General features: G+C 42.8%; 1 protein-coding gene across 2 annotated transcripts in view; it reads left to right on the top strand.

Moving 5' to 3' along the window:
• The window catches only part of LOC141548413 (sodium/hydrogen exchanger 2-like), a 132313-nt gene that overhangs the window by 8175 nt on the left and 111071 nt on the right, over window positions 1–13067 (top strand). The gene's annotated exons all lie outside the window — the stretch shown is intronic.

Here is a 13067-nt window from a genome sequence, read left to right as displayed (position 1 = left end):
ACGCTCCTCTCTGAGCTACCCTCATTTGCCGAGAGTGCAGGGCTCAAAAAAAAGAAATGGTGACCAGGTGGGCTCTGTACGGTGGTACGGTACCCAGGCAGTGAGGAGAGAAGGCTTTCCGGGGGAAAACGGGCCTACCTTGGACCTGTGCTGGCGGGGGGGACTGTGGGCACGTTGCTGAAGCAATTCTCCAGCCTAAGTTAAGGTGAGACAATGCCCGGCCACAGCATCCATGTTTCCTGACGCATTTGCTTATGCCAGTAAAAGGATGGAGCCAGTTCCTATAGTGTGATGGAAATCTCTACTGGATTCTAGTAGATTCTAGTACTGCCTTGGGGACATTGATATGTGTGAAAACATTTGTGAGTGATGTGGCTTATTTTCATTATTTTGTAGCTTTATGTTTCAATTGAATTTTTATTGTAGCTATTCATTCGACAAACATTTATTTTTAAAAAGTGCCTGCTGTATGACAGACATGAAACGGCCCCACCTTTATGGAGCTCTCTTTTGAATGGGGCAGATATTGTGCACACATAAATAAACAAGGGGTTCCGATAAATTATAGGGGAAGTAATTGGTGGGGAGGGAAAGGTCCTAGCAGCTAATAGTGGTTAGGTGATGTAGGAAGTGGCACTTGAGTTGAATAATCACAGCCTTTGGGGACCCTATGAAGTGAAGGTGAGAAGGGAGAGGTGTATTCCAAAAGCACAGAGGTGAGACATAGGAATGTATGTGAAGGCACACATGAGAGGTAATAATATATAATAATATTATAATATATAATATATAATAATAATAATATATAGGACCAGTGTGTGAAGGACTTTAAAAAGAAGGGGACCTTGTGCAAAAGAACTGGCTCTTGAGTTGAGCCTTGAAGGAAGTGAGATATTTTAAGAGTGTCAGTGGAGCCTAGGGACTGAATTGCAGGATTTGGGGAAGCAACCTGTGCAAAAGCACAGAGGTGGGAAATTATTGATTAGGAAAGGATAAATGGGCTAATGCTTGTAATCCTAAAGCAATTTTCATTTCTCTGTTAAATATTGCTTCCCCAAAGGCACTTGTCTGTAGGTGTGTTCTCTAACATCAATCCCTTTTCTCATTCTCACACAAGGATGCTCCGCTCCAGCCCTTCTCATCCCTCCTCTAAGGCTGCTCAGGTAGCATTGACCCTTCAAGGTTTCTAACCTGATCCCATCCACCTAAACCTTGACCCCTTAGTGTTTCCACACCTCTGTTCCTAAATGACTTGTCTAGGGACCCTGAGTACCAGTGAGTAAGTAAAGGCCTTCTTTCCTCCTTTTCATTTTGGGAGGGAGTAAAATGAATCACACAGGATAGGATGGCATCATTGCAGTGTGATCTTCATCACCAACCTCACTCCCTGACCTTTCCCATCAAAGATACTTCCCTTTCAAACTTGTTTATTTTGAGAGTGCCATCATTCTTCCACTCTCCAAGCTGCTTTGCTTCTCATTTGGCTATGTCCTCACTCTTATGGCTCTCATATCTAACCAGTTGCCAACTCTTGTCTTTCCTACGTCATCTATGTGTCTCGCCTATGTCCCCTTCTCTCAACTCTTATGACCACCACTTTAGTTCTGTCCATCTGTCCTTTCTATAACCTCCTCTTTGGCCTCCCTGCCCCAGGCCTTTCCACTCCACCCTCCAATCCAGCATCCCCATAGCTACAAAATTGATATATTTTAAAACAGAGGTCTGAACATGTCACTCCCCTACTCAATAAATTCCAGTGACTCTATTAACTCTGGAATCAGATATTATTTCATCAACATCTGCCTCCTTCATTCCTACTTAGGAGATGCTGAATAAATCTTGAGGAAACCTCACAAGCATGCTGACTTTCCAACCGAAGCTGGGCCCATACTGAAGCAGGGCAGTTCTTTTATTAGTCCCTAATTGATTCCCTATCTCACTCCTACAGAAGCTATTCTAAATCTGTTCTTCATTCTTGAAGCCCCTCATGCCCCCCCCCCCACTCTTTCTCTGCTGAGGACCTTGACTCTTATTATACTGAAAAAAAATTGAGCTCCTTCTCCCATTCTCTATCATCTCATCCTCTCCTCCTTTCCCCCCAGTTTTTTGACAAACAGGGAGTAGTTCTCTTGGTCAAGGCCACCTTCTCTTCACACCTCTTAATCTCTTGTCCTTCCTTACTGCCCCTTCAATCATCCCCGTCTACCTCTAATTGTCAGCCACTTCCTGTCATCTGAGTTGTTTCCCTGCTGTCTTCACACATGACTGTCTTGTCCTTAAAAAGCCCCTTCACTAGACCCTCACCAATCCCCTATATTTTTCTCCTGTTATGAGCTGTTTCTGTTAAACATTGTTCACTTGCTTCTACCTCCTCTCGTCTCTAACTCCCCAGCTCTTTTGTAATCTGACTTTTAACCTTATCACTTGACTGAAGCTACAGTCTCCAAAATCACCATCTATCTCTTAATGATCCAATCTGATGATCTTTTTTCAATCTGCTCAGATTGCTTTATTTGCAAAACCTTATATTGCTGACCATCTTCTCCTGAATGCTTTCCCATCTCTGTGATTTTTTGATATTGTTCTCTCCCAGTTTACCTCCTATCTGGCTTACTACTTGTTCTCATTTCCTTTGTTGACTCATCAACCACAATCATTTCCCCTAATGTGGCTGTGTCTTTTCTGCCACTTCTATACTGTCTTGGTGATCCCTCTGAACCCCATGGCCTTAATTCTCCATGTGTATGTGGATGACTTCCAGATTTCCATATTTTGCCCCAGTCTCTCACTATGCTTTAATTCCATATCAGCAGTTGCTTATTAGGCATTTTCGAACAGATCTCCCACAACCATAATGGACTCATTATATCTAAGACTGAACCCATTATGTTTCCACTCAAACCATTCCCTCCTTCCTTATTTCTGTCAGAAGTATCACCATTTACCTCCTCACCCAGGTCCACATCCTCCAGTTCCTCCCTTTCCTTCATTCTCCCAGTCTGATCAGTTGCCAAATCTTGCTGTTGCTACCTTCTCTGTTCCCCCAGTTCCCTTATCTCCTCTCACTGAGATGACCGCAGTAGTCTCCTGCTTGGTGCCTCTAGCCTCTTCTCACTCCAGTCCATTCTCTACACAGATGTAAATTGATCTTCCTGAAGTACAAAGCTAATCATATAACTAACCTACTGACCCAATTCTATTAGGTCCTTCAGAATAATGAAAACCAAACCAGACTCCCTCTGTTTAACTTGTAAATCCCTACTCAACCTGGCCTCAGCCTATCTTTCTGGATTTTCTTTGATTCCTCATTTACCCAGCCATCCTAGACCCAGCTGGCCTTCTCTTTCTTCAGCTCCCTTCTCCTTGTGGGCCCTGTGCCCACCGCCACCCCCAACCTCAACCCCCCCACCCCTGGGATGTGTTCTTACTTTCCCTTTGCAGACCTTCTCTTCAAGATGGAACTCAAGCACCACCTTCTGCACAAAGTCTTTCCTGCTCTCACAGAACTGCTCATGCCACTTTCATAGCTGCCTTGACTTTTACTTCTTTTTATTTCTTATTTGTTCAATCAAGCTATTCACTTTACATTTGTCCCAGGTGTATTTTTATATATCCTTATTTTCTGCCCCTGTTAGAATGGAAGCTTCTCGAGAGGAAGGATTTACCTGGTACAGCTTTTGGCACACATAGGAGGCACTTAATAAATGATTAGCTTTTTAGTAAATTATTAAATGTTTGATCTTATCCTTTTTTGATGGCTGTTTTGGTGGAAGTTTCATAATGCATATAGATTGATAGATGAGCACTTTGTGCTGGGCATTGTGCTAGGCAATCTCTGCTTCCATTCTGATGGGAGAAGATATTATGTCAAGGGGAATCAAAAAGGAGTAGGATATACTATGGAGATGAGGAGCAGGTGGGGTGAAGGCATGGCCAAGGGAAGGGACAAGTTCACCTCTTGGTGGGTGGACAATAGGAGGGCAAATTCCAAGGTTATGGGGGGATGGAGATGAGGATGATGGCTGAAGTAGGGGCAGGCTGATGAGAAGATAGTCCTGAAATAGATGGGGGGGAGTGTGTGTGTGTGTGTGTGTGTGTGTAATTTCTAGATAAGAAAATAGGTGTTTACTGGGGGTACTGCTCAATTTTATTTTCTTACTGATAGAAGAACCCCATCAAAAAAATCTGCAGACCAGTGGTCTATAGAATTCTTCCCCTGACCATTTTCACAGTATTCCTTATCTGAACTCTTCATTTTTAGGATTATACTGCACTCTGCTGGTTGGCAGGTTTATCTGACAAAATGCTAGCAGAAGCTTTCTTACCTGGGATCCTGTACCAAGAGCACATTAAGTCATACCAAGCACACACATGTAAGCAGAACCCCAAAAAGGAAAAGGAAGAACCTTGGACAGAGCTGCTTTTGGAGAGTGAAGATGTTAAACTTCCCTCTACTGAAACGAAGGGGCTGGACAGTGGGCCGCCTGCAACCTGCCCAGAGCACAGTAAGGATATGTGCCAGCAGAGATCGGCAGATGGGGTGGCAATGCAGGGCCAACAGAGTGCAGCCCTCCAGGGTAACGCATCTGCAGCGTTGCAGATCCCCCAAAGAGCCCCACCAGAAGAAAGCGAGCTGGATCTGTATCGCTCGTGGTCCTGCGCTAGCATCTGCCAGAATTATCCTGACCTCCATATTGGGGGGAATCGTGTGGGCCATGCTTATGATTCTGGTTGTTTCATGGACCATGCCCATGATGAGACTTTCACAGGACCCCTGCTTCTCTCAGAGGACATCCTACTGGGCCGTTCTCCCATCCCCAGCAGGCAGCCTCCCGTGGCGTACAAATTCCTGCCTGGAGATGAGGTTCGAGAACGAAGCATCCTCTTGCACAAACAGCCCCTCTCTGACTCATTGCTTAACAGCTATATGGAAAAGAAAGTAGATGAGCTCTACAAGCAAGTTTTTGAAGAGAACTTGACCCGATGCCACTCTGTGACCAGTCTTGTGGCTTCCAATCTACTAATGAACAACTTGAATCACATCAGCCTTCAGATCTCACAAGAACAAAATATTGAGGTGTCCCGAGCTCGAGAGGCCCTCTTGCATTCTATGGCCTTGCGCAGCCTGTACTATGCTTCCAAAGGAAACAGCTCAGAGCTCAGCACTCCCAACCTGCAGATCTCTAGTCAGACAAAGTGGGAGAAATTGCCAAAATTGTAGGCAATAACCTTTGGGCTGCTGCTGCTGTATCAGAAGACTGCCCCAGTAGCCTTTTCAATTTGGGGTGGGGAGAAGAGGCATCTTTGCATGTGGGGAAACATTTCTGGAGAGCTCAGAGTTGACAAGTGCATTTCTCACTTCAGCCATCATGCAGTGGGAAGGTGCTGAATTCATATTTTTTGGACCCACTTTCAAATTGTGGCGCTACCATTGCCTACTACCATGGTGACAGAAATACCAAATTTCAGAATTATTAAGCTGGAAAAGACCTTTGAAGTATATAGTCCAGTGCACAAGCAAAATAATAATCCTTACTATACCACACCCAACAAAGGAACATTCAGCATCTACATGAAATTCTCCAGAAAGGCAGGAATCCCTTATTCCTGAGGCAGCTCATTGAACTTATGGAAGCCTTTCATTCCATCAGACTTGGATTTGCTTTGCAATTTGTGTCTGATACTTCTAGTTTGGCTTGCTCTGGCTAAATTGGATAAGTCCAATCTCTTTTCCTAATAACAGTCCTTTGATTACTTGAAGATAGCAAGCATATTCCCCCCAACCTCTTCTTCACCAACCTAAATGTTTCTGTTTCTTTTAACTGATTCTCATATGGCAGAGATTCAAGGCCTCTTGTGTGTATGTTGTATGTTTCTCTTTTCAGGTATAGATTAGATTAAATGATCACTGAAATGCCTTCCAACTCAGAGATCCTGAGAGTGTCATTCTGTAAAGTTGCTTTTCCTCTTTGGCCCTCAGTCCTGATTTGGCCCCAATCTATCCTGTCAAAGTTTGGATTTGATAGCCTTGAAGGTCCCTTCAAGCTCTTAGTCTCTGGTCCTGAATATGGAGAGCAAGTGCCATTAGCCTCATTTGAGGTTAATTTGAGGTTAAACCATCATGAGGAAACTGAGGCCTATGAGAGTTTAGGTGACTTCTGGAGTAACTTTTCAAGGATCTAACAGAGCTGAGACTAAGTGCCAAGTTTTCTGACTACAAGATGGTTTTATCCACTACAAGATGTTCTGAACCTCCTCCAAATGGTGAGTTGCCGTATTTTGTAACAGGTACATTAGGATTGCTCAGTTGCTTTTTGCTTCAAAGGGATGCCTGCTTCATTTATTCCTTGACTTCCCTCTTGCCCTCAGTAGCTTTGCTACTATAGTCAGGGGAGCCTGGACAGTTCAGATAGCCAGAGGCTGAACTAGGGTCAGCACACCCCCTTAGCAATCCTGTGCTGAAGGATGCCAAGGGATGAGATGACATTTACTCTTGAGAGTGGGCCACAGGAGCAGTACTTCACAGACCAAGGCTTTTACCAGTAGGATCCTGTCCATTGAGGCAGGACTCTGTTCCTCTCTGATTTAGGACAGGGTCTTATAGAGCTACTGTGGTTGAAACATTAACATGTGATTGCCCCAAAGGCTATTGGAACTTGGTGAAGCTGGATCTCCCACAGTAGGAGCCCATTGATAACCCACAGTGGTTCTTTGCCAGCTTGTCCTTCAGCTCCTTCCAACCAGATAGGACTTGACCATACTTAGACTTTGTCAGCATAACTCTGGAAAGCCCAGGGTCACCTTTGCGCCCTTAGTGGGGCATTGGAAGAGGACTTGGGTGGCTCAATTCCTCGAATCCTAAGACCTAAAGTTGGAACTAGCCTTCCAGAATATCTCTTTCACTCCCCTTCTCTTGTGGATGAAGACAGGGCCAAAGTAAGGAGTTGATTTGTCCAAAGTCGCACAACTAATCCTTAATAGATCGGAGATTTGAACCTAGGCCCTCTGACTCCAGAGCCAGTGCTTCTGTTGGGCTCCAGTGACATGGAGAGAGGGAGAGGGAGCCACAGGGAACAATGTACTTGGTGTTGAAACTTGATCGTTCTGCACTGTTTGGAGATAGCCATTGGCAGTAGTTTTTCATGGCTTTGATACATAGACAACCAGTTAGAGCCATGGGGGACCCAAGCGATCTTATATATATAACTGCCTCCTTTTATAAAAGAGGAAACTGCACCCAGCAGAGGGCAGGTGGCTTGCAAAATATTCCCCAAAGAGGCAGATGCCTCTCCCATCTTGCTGGGCCCCATGCTTGCTTGTGCCAGGCCTTCTGTTCTTGGCACACAGTTCTTCTTTATTTCTTTTTTTTTCTTTTTTTGCTGAGGCAATTGGGGTCAAGGGACCTGCCCAGGGTTACACAGCTAGGAAGTGTTAAATGTCCAAGACCAGATTTGAACTCAGGTCCTCCAGGGGTGGTGCTCTATCTACTGCTTCACCTAGCTGCCCCCTTTCTTTCTTTTTTTTTTTTTTTACACATATAATCATGTTAAACATAATTCCACATTAATCATATGTTAAAGGAAGACTCAGGACCAAAGGAAAAAACCCCAAGAAAGAAAAAAGAAACAAAAGAAAAGTGAAAATAGCTTCATTGGATCTGCATTCAGACTCCATAGCTCTTTCTCTGGACATGGATACAATTTTCCATCATGAGCCTTTTGGAATTTTCTTAGATCATTGCATTGTTGGGAAGAGCAGTCTGTCACAGGTGATCATCGTATATTTTTTCTGTTACTGTGTACTTTTGGTTTTGTTCACTTTACTCTGCATCAGTCCATATAAGATGTCTTCCCATATTTTTCTGAAATCCTTCTGCTCATCATTTCTTATACTGCAATAGTATTCCATTATATTCATATACCACAACTTGTTCAGTCATTCCCCACTTGATGGACATCCCTTCAATTTTCCAATTTCTTTTTTTGCACACATGGACAGGTTAGTGAAGAGAATAAGACTTCCCTCATTGGACCGTGGAACCATTGCCATTTACTTGGTGTCTCTGCCTCAGTCTACTCTTCTGTAAAATACGATAATAGCAATTACCCTAAAGAATTAGGGTCGTGAAGACTAAAAAGATGAGATGTTTTAAAAGCACTTTGATTTTCTGTGATAAGAGTTCTGATTGCGGAGTGTCTTGATAAAGGAGAATTAGCCTTGTCATCCAACTGTTGGCAGACTTGGACTCTGGACATTCCTAGAAGAGTCCCAGAGTCAAGGTTTTGGGAAAACAGACTGAATGAATTGAAGATACTGACAAGCAGATATTTGTTTTTTCTGTTTCTTTTAAAGTTTGTTTTTAATGAAAAGGTCACTACAATGGTAAAATTAATTAATACTTCAAATATATCAACTTTGTTGATATAAATAAAGATTAATTGGCCAGTATCACTGGTGTGGACAATTTTTTTTCAGACACAATGTTTAGGCTAACTTTTAACAAGTTAAACAAGTGATTGTCATAACAACATGCAATATGCCAGGATTTGAACAAGATACTACTGTTTTTAACCTATTCCCTAATTAAAAAATGTAATTTAGGTTATCCTCAAGTGCTGATCCCATCTAATTAATTGTTCCTTTGTTCTTTCTTAATAATCCTAAAAATAAGCCATTCACTCAAATAAACATTTCTCAAGTACTTCTTCTGTTCCAGATACTAAGCTAAGTGCTGGGGATAGAAACACAAACAAAAAACCCTCAAAAAGCTGGTGCCTGTCCTCAGGAAACCACCTCTGGGGGAGTAGGAGGAGGAGCAGCATGTAACAACTGTTTAAAATTAATCCAAAGTAACTTGTGAGTGTAAGGTGGGAAAGGGTAGAACTGAGCAGGCCAAGCCTAGTCTAGGTCACCCTTGAGTTAAACCCTGAAAGGCTAAGATTTCCCTAATCTTTTATATCTATAATTGCATTTAGTTTTAGGGATGGGAGGGATGAGGTTTGGAGAAGAGAAGCAATTTACCTCAGGTCATACAGGCCTCTGAGACCAGCACTCTGTGCCAGACATTCAGTCCTGCTGCAAGTGAAATAGGCAGTGGACTGCTGAAAGGGAAGATGATGAGCCTGGTGTCTTGCAGTCATGACGGGTCACTTCTGAGGACTTCAGGACTTGAATGACATGAATACTTCTCTGGGTTTTGGATTAGGGACAACATATTTTGTCACAGATGATTCTGTTTTCTTTCCTAGGTTGCTATCTTGCCCAGTCCATGTGGTTCCCTTTCTATCATTTAACCCATAATCAGTAAGGAATCCATATGCTTTTTTTTTTTTTTTTTTTTTTTTTTTGTTTTGTTTTGTTTTGTTTTGTTTTGCGAGGCAAATGGAGTTAAGGACCAAGTTTACACAGCTGGTATGTGTCGAGTATCTGAGATTGGATTTGTACTCGGGTCTTCATGACTCCAAGTCTGGTGCTGTATCCACTGTGCCATCTAACTGCCCCTGCTCCTTGTGCTTTTGCAGAGGTTGGGAGTAGGGTAAACTATTAGGTCAATGCCTCCAATAGGACAGATGGCTTGTAACTGAGTGAGGAGCATTGTTAGGTGCCTTGGCAACCAAGGTAGGGAAAAGGGAGCAGAGCAGGCTAAGTTCCGGCCCAGTGGGGCCTGCTTTAGAGTAGTTGTCACGCTCCTCTCCCACCTCCAGAGAGCAAAGCTAGAAGCCACTGAAGCCAGAGGTGTCAGATCTGAAGTCAGTGGGACAAGACTCCCAGCTATAGCCTCAAGCACATTAAAATGCCATTGGGAAATACTAGACACAAAAATACAAAGAAACACGTTTTAAAACTGTCAACATGGGACTGCAGAGATCCTTATGTAGGAATAAATGGCTTCTGTTTTTGCAGGTGTTTTCTGTAATGTCCAGGCTAGCTTTCTGGAGGGCCTTGGGACCAGTCTTGATCTCAGCAGAATAATCACCATGAGAATAGTCAGGAATAAAACCCACAGTCTTTATTGTCTTATTCAGTCTCCCAGTCTGAACCAGTCTCCCCCATAGTGCAGGAGGCAGGAGAGCCACCACGAGGCTGGTCAAAGGTAGAATGTCTATGCTCCAGTCTTTGTTAGTCCTTATATACCTTACTGTAATTACATTATAGCACACTGATTATGTATGAACTTAGAGAACCATTACCTTACCATGCTAAGTACGAAGTATATATGTGAACTAGAGAACCATCATCGCATCAGTTCCACTGAGTTAACACCTTGTTTCAAGTATACTTCTCCAAAGTTCCACCCTCTACAGTTTTCCACCTGGACTAGTCCAGGGTAGACTAGTCCATTTCAAAATAAGGGAACTAAAGACCCAGGGACATAAAGTGATTTGCCCAGTGTCACACATAGGATCCCATAATTAGGGCTGAAAAGGAATTCCAGGAGGGTGTTGAGTCCAACATCTTTATTTTATTTTATTTTACTTTTTGCTCGCAATTGACCCTGCTCAGAGTCACACAGCTAAGAAGTGTCAAATGTCTGAGATCAGATTTGAACTCAGGTCCTCCTGACTTCAGGGCTAGTGCTCTATACACTGCGCTCCCTAGCTGCCCCAACCTCTTCAATTTACAGACAAGGAAACTAAGGCCTAGATAAGTTGTCAAGGCTTAAACTTTTCCCACTCATGCCTTCTTTTTGCCTAAGATATTTTTACATGACTCCAGGTATATAGATATGTGAAATAGATATCCAATCAGATGTTGATAATAAATCATAATTTTATGACCCTCATATTCAATTATAAGACTTGATAGAGGGTCATGACCCACATTTAAGAAACTGGGAGTTAGAGGCAGCTAGGTAGTGCAGTGGATAGAACACCAGCCCTGAAATCAGGAGGACCTGAGTTCAAATCTGGTCTCAGACATTTGATACTTCCTAGCTGTGTGTCCCTGGTCAGGTCACTTGACCCCAATTGCCTCAGCAAAAAACCAAAACAGCAACAACAACAACAACAACAACAAAAAAAAAAAACTGGGAGTTAAGTGACTTGACCAATCTTGTATGAGTAATAAGCATCAGAGTAGGATTTGAACCTGAGATCTGAGTCCAGAGCCTGTATGATTTTTACTGTACCTCTAAGCCTCCATTATCCTTCTTTGGTGTCCTTTACTCACCCTCATATTGCATTTAACACACAGAAGAACCATAACAACCAAAGATCTAGAGCTGGAAGAGATCTCAGAGACTGCCTGGGCTTCATTTGATCGATGAAGAAACTGAAGCACTTGCCCAAGGATGTGCAGTAAATTGGGTCACAAAACATTAGAGATGAGATTCATACCTAAGACTGACTGAGAATCCTATCCTAGCGCCCCATAGGGTAGCTCTACCCTTAGATCTGCATTGGCCCAATGACAATCTGGTGGACAGGCCCAAGGCTCAAGTGTTGGGAAATGGTTGGCCTGGGAAAGTGCAAGCTTGGCTTGTGGTGCATCTAGACCTTTGTATTGGGCTTATGGACAAGCTTGCCCCCAGGGGTCTTTGATATCAAGAACAATACTTTCCTGAAGTTATTTGGAGAGGAAAAGAGCTCTTTGGCCTTCCCCTCCTGATCTGGATCAGAGTCACATTTGTTGGTGGCCATAAAAATTCCAGGATATTTTTTTGGGACTTCAAATGTTTTGGGATATTTGCCTTGTGTTGGGACTTCAAGGCAAGATGATGCCCTTATATGCATTGTTTTCTAGAAAGAGTCCCTATTTTTTTCCTCTTTAGAAGATAACTATTGGCGAATTCAGGGTTACTAGGAAGGAAGGGGTAATATAAGTAAGAAATAGAATAACCAAAAGGTAAATGGCTCAAAGCTGGGATTCAATTTCAAAGCAATCCACATAGCTCAAATCCATATATTTCTTAAATGAAAATTAAAAGTAAGATCATGTAGCAGAGCACAGTCACTAACATGTCAAATTAGACAATTCATTGGGTGTGTACTCAGGGGCCAAGTCAAACTGGGCAGCTGGCTACCCACCCCCCCCCATTCACCTCACTTCTTAACACATTCTCATAGAGAAAGAGGTGGTGCTGTAATGCCAGAGAAACTGAGGCAAGCCAGAGATTAGTTTTTTATCTTTTTAATGTAGAGACTTTTTTTTAGGCTAGCCAACCAAATGGAGCTCATGTTTAAAAATCATTTGACACTGAAGGAGTGAAGCAGGGAACTTTGATAGCTAATTAGGGTTTGCAAATAGAATAACCCGAGTATACAATTTTATAGGAGAAACAAAGGCAGTTAAGAGGGGTGAGGACTCTGGGTAAGCAAACAAGCCATACTTCCAGGAAAGGATCAAAACTTGTCCTGATAGGATAAGGGTGGAGAAGAGAAGGTCAAGGACCAGAGACAGCCACAGGTGAGGGACAATACTCAAAATACTCAAAAGGAGGGGGGATTATCCCAGCAAGGATTGAGATAAGGCACCTGATTGAGTTTTATGAAACTCAATGGTATTTCAAGGCTTCTTTTCTGACTCAGTTCTCCCTGTCCTAATGGAAAGGTAAAAGGGGGCTTAGCATAGTGTGTGGTGTATAGTAGGTGCTTAGTAAATGTTTGTTTCCTAACTTCCTTCTTAAAATTACTTTGTAATTCTTTCTATTTACATTGTGTTTGCTTCCTTGGGTAATGTATCCTATCTCACAGAAGATCCACTTTGCCTTTGTATTCCTAGCACCGAACACATATAGCTATTATTATTATTATGGATAATAATCAAGCACTTAATTATTAAATAGGGGTTGAATTGTACCAAGATTCCCATGAATCAGTGGCTCTATCATGCCATTACAGCGGCCATTTCTTTTGGTATTACAGAGCCTGTCTACCCCTCCCTCCTTCATAGAAGACCCATTTCTCTGATGTGCACATTCAAAATCATTCTCTGGGCCTTTTCATGATAATCCTGGGAACAAAGCAGGATACATGAAGAAGGTGGGAGACCCATAGGGACATCTACTCTCCAACGGTCTAACAGATGAGATCATTAGAGGTGGCCTGGGCCTCTGCTTAGCATAGTAC

Source organism: Sminthopsis crassicaudata, chromosome X (assembly GCF_048593235.1).
Source record: "Sminthopsis crassicaudata isolate SCR6 chromosome X, ASM4859323v1, whole genome shotgun sequence".
NCBI classification, from domain to species: domain Eukaryota; kingdom Metazoa; phylum Chordata; class Mammalia; order Dasyuromorphia; family Dasyuridae; genus Sminthopsis; species Sminthopsis crassicaudata.
The sequence above is the reverse complement of the archived record's forward strand: the minus strand, read 5'-3'. Positions and strand labels throughout refer to the sequence as shown.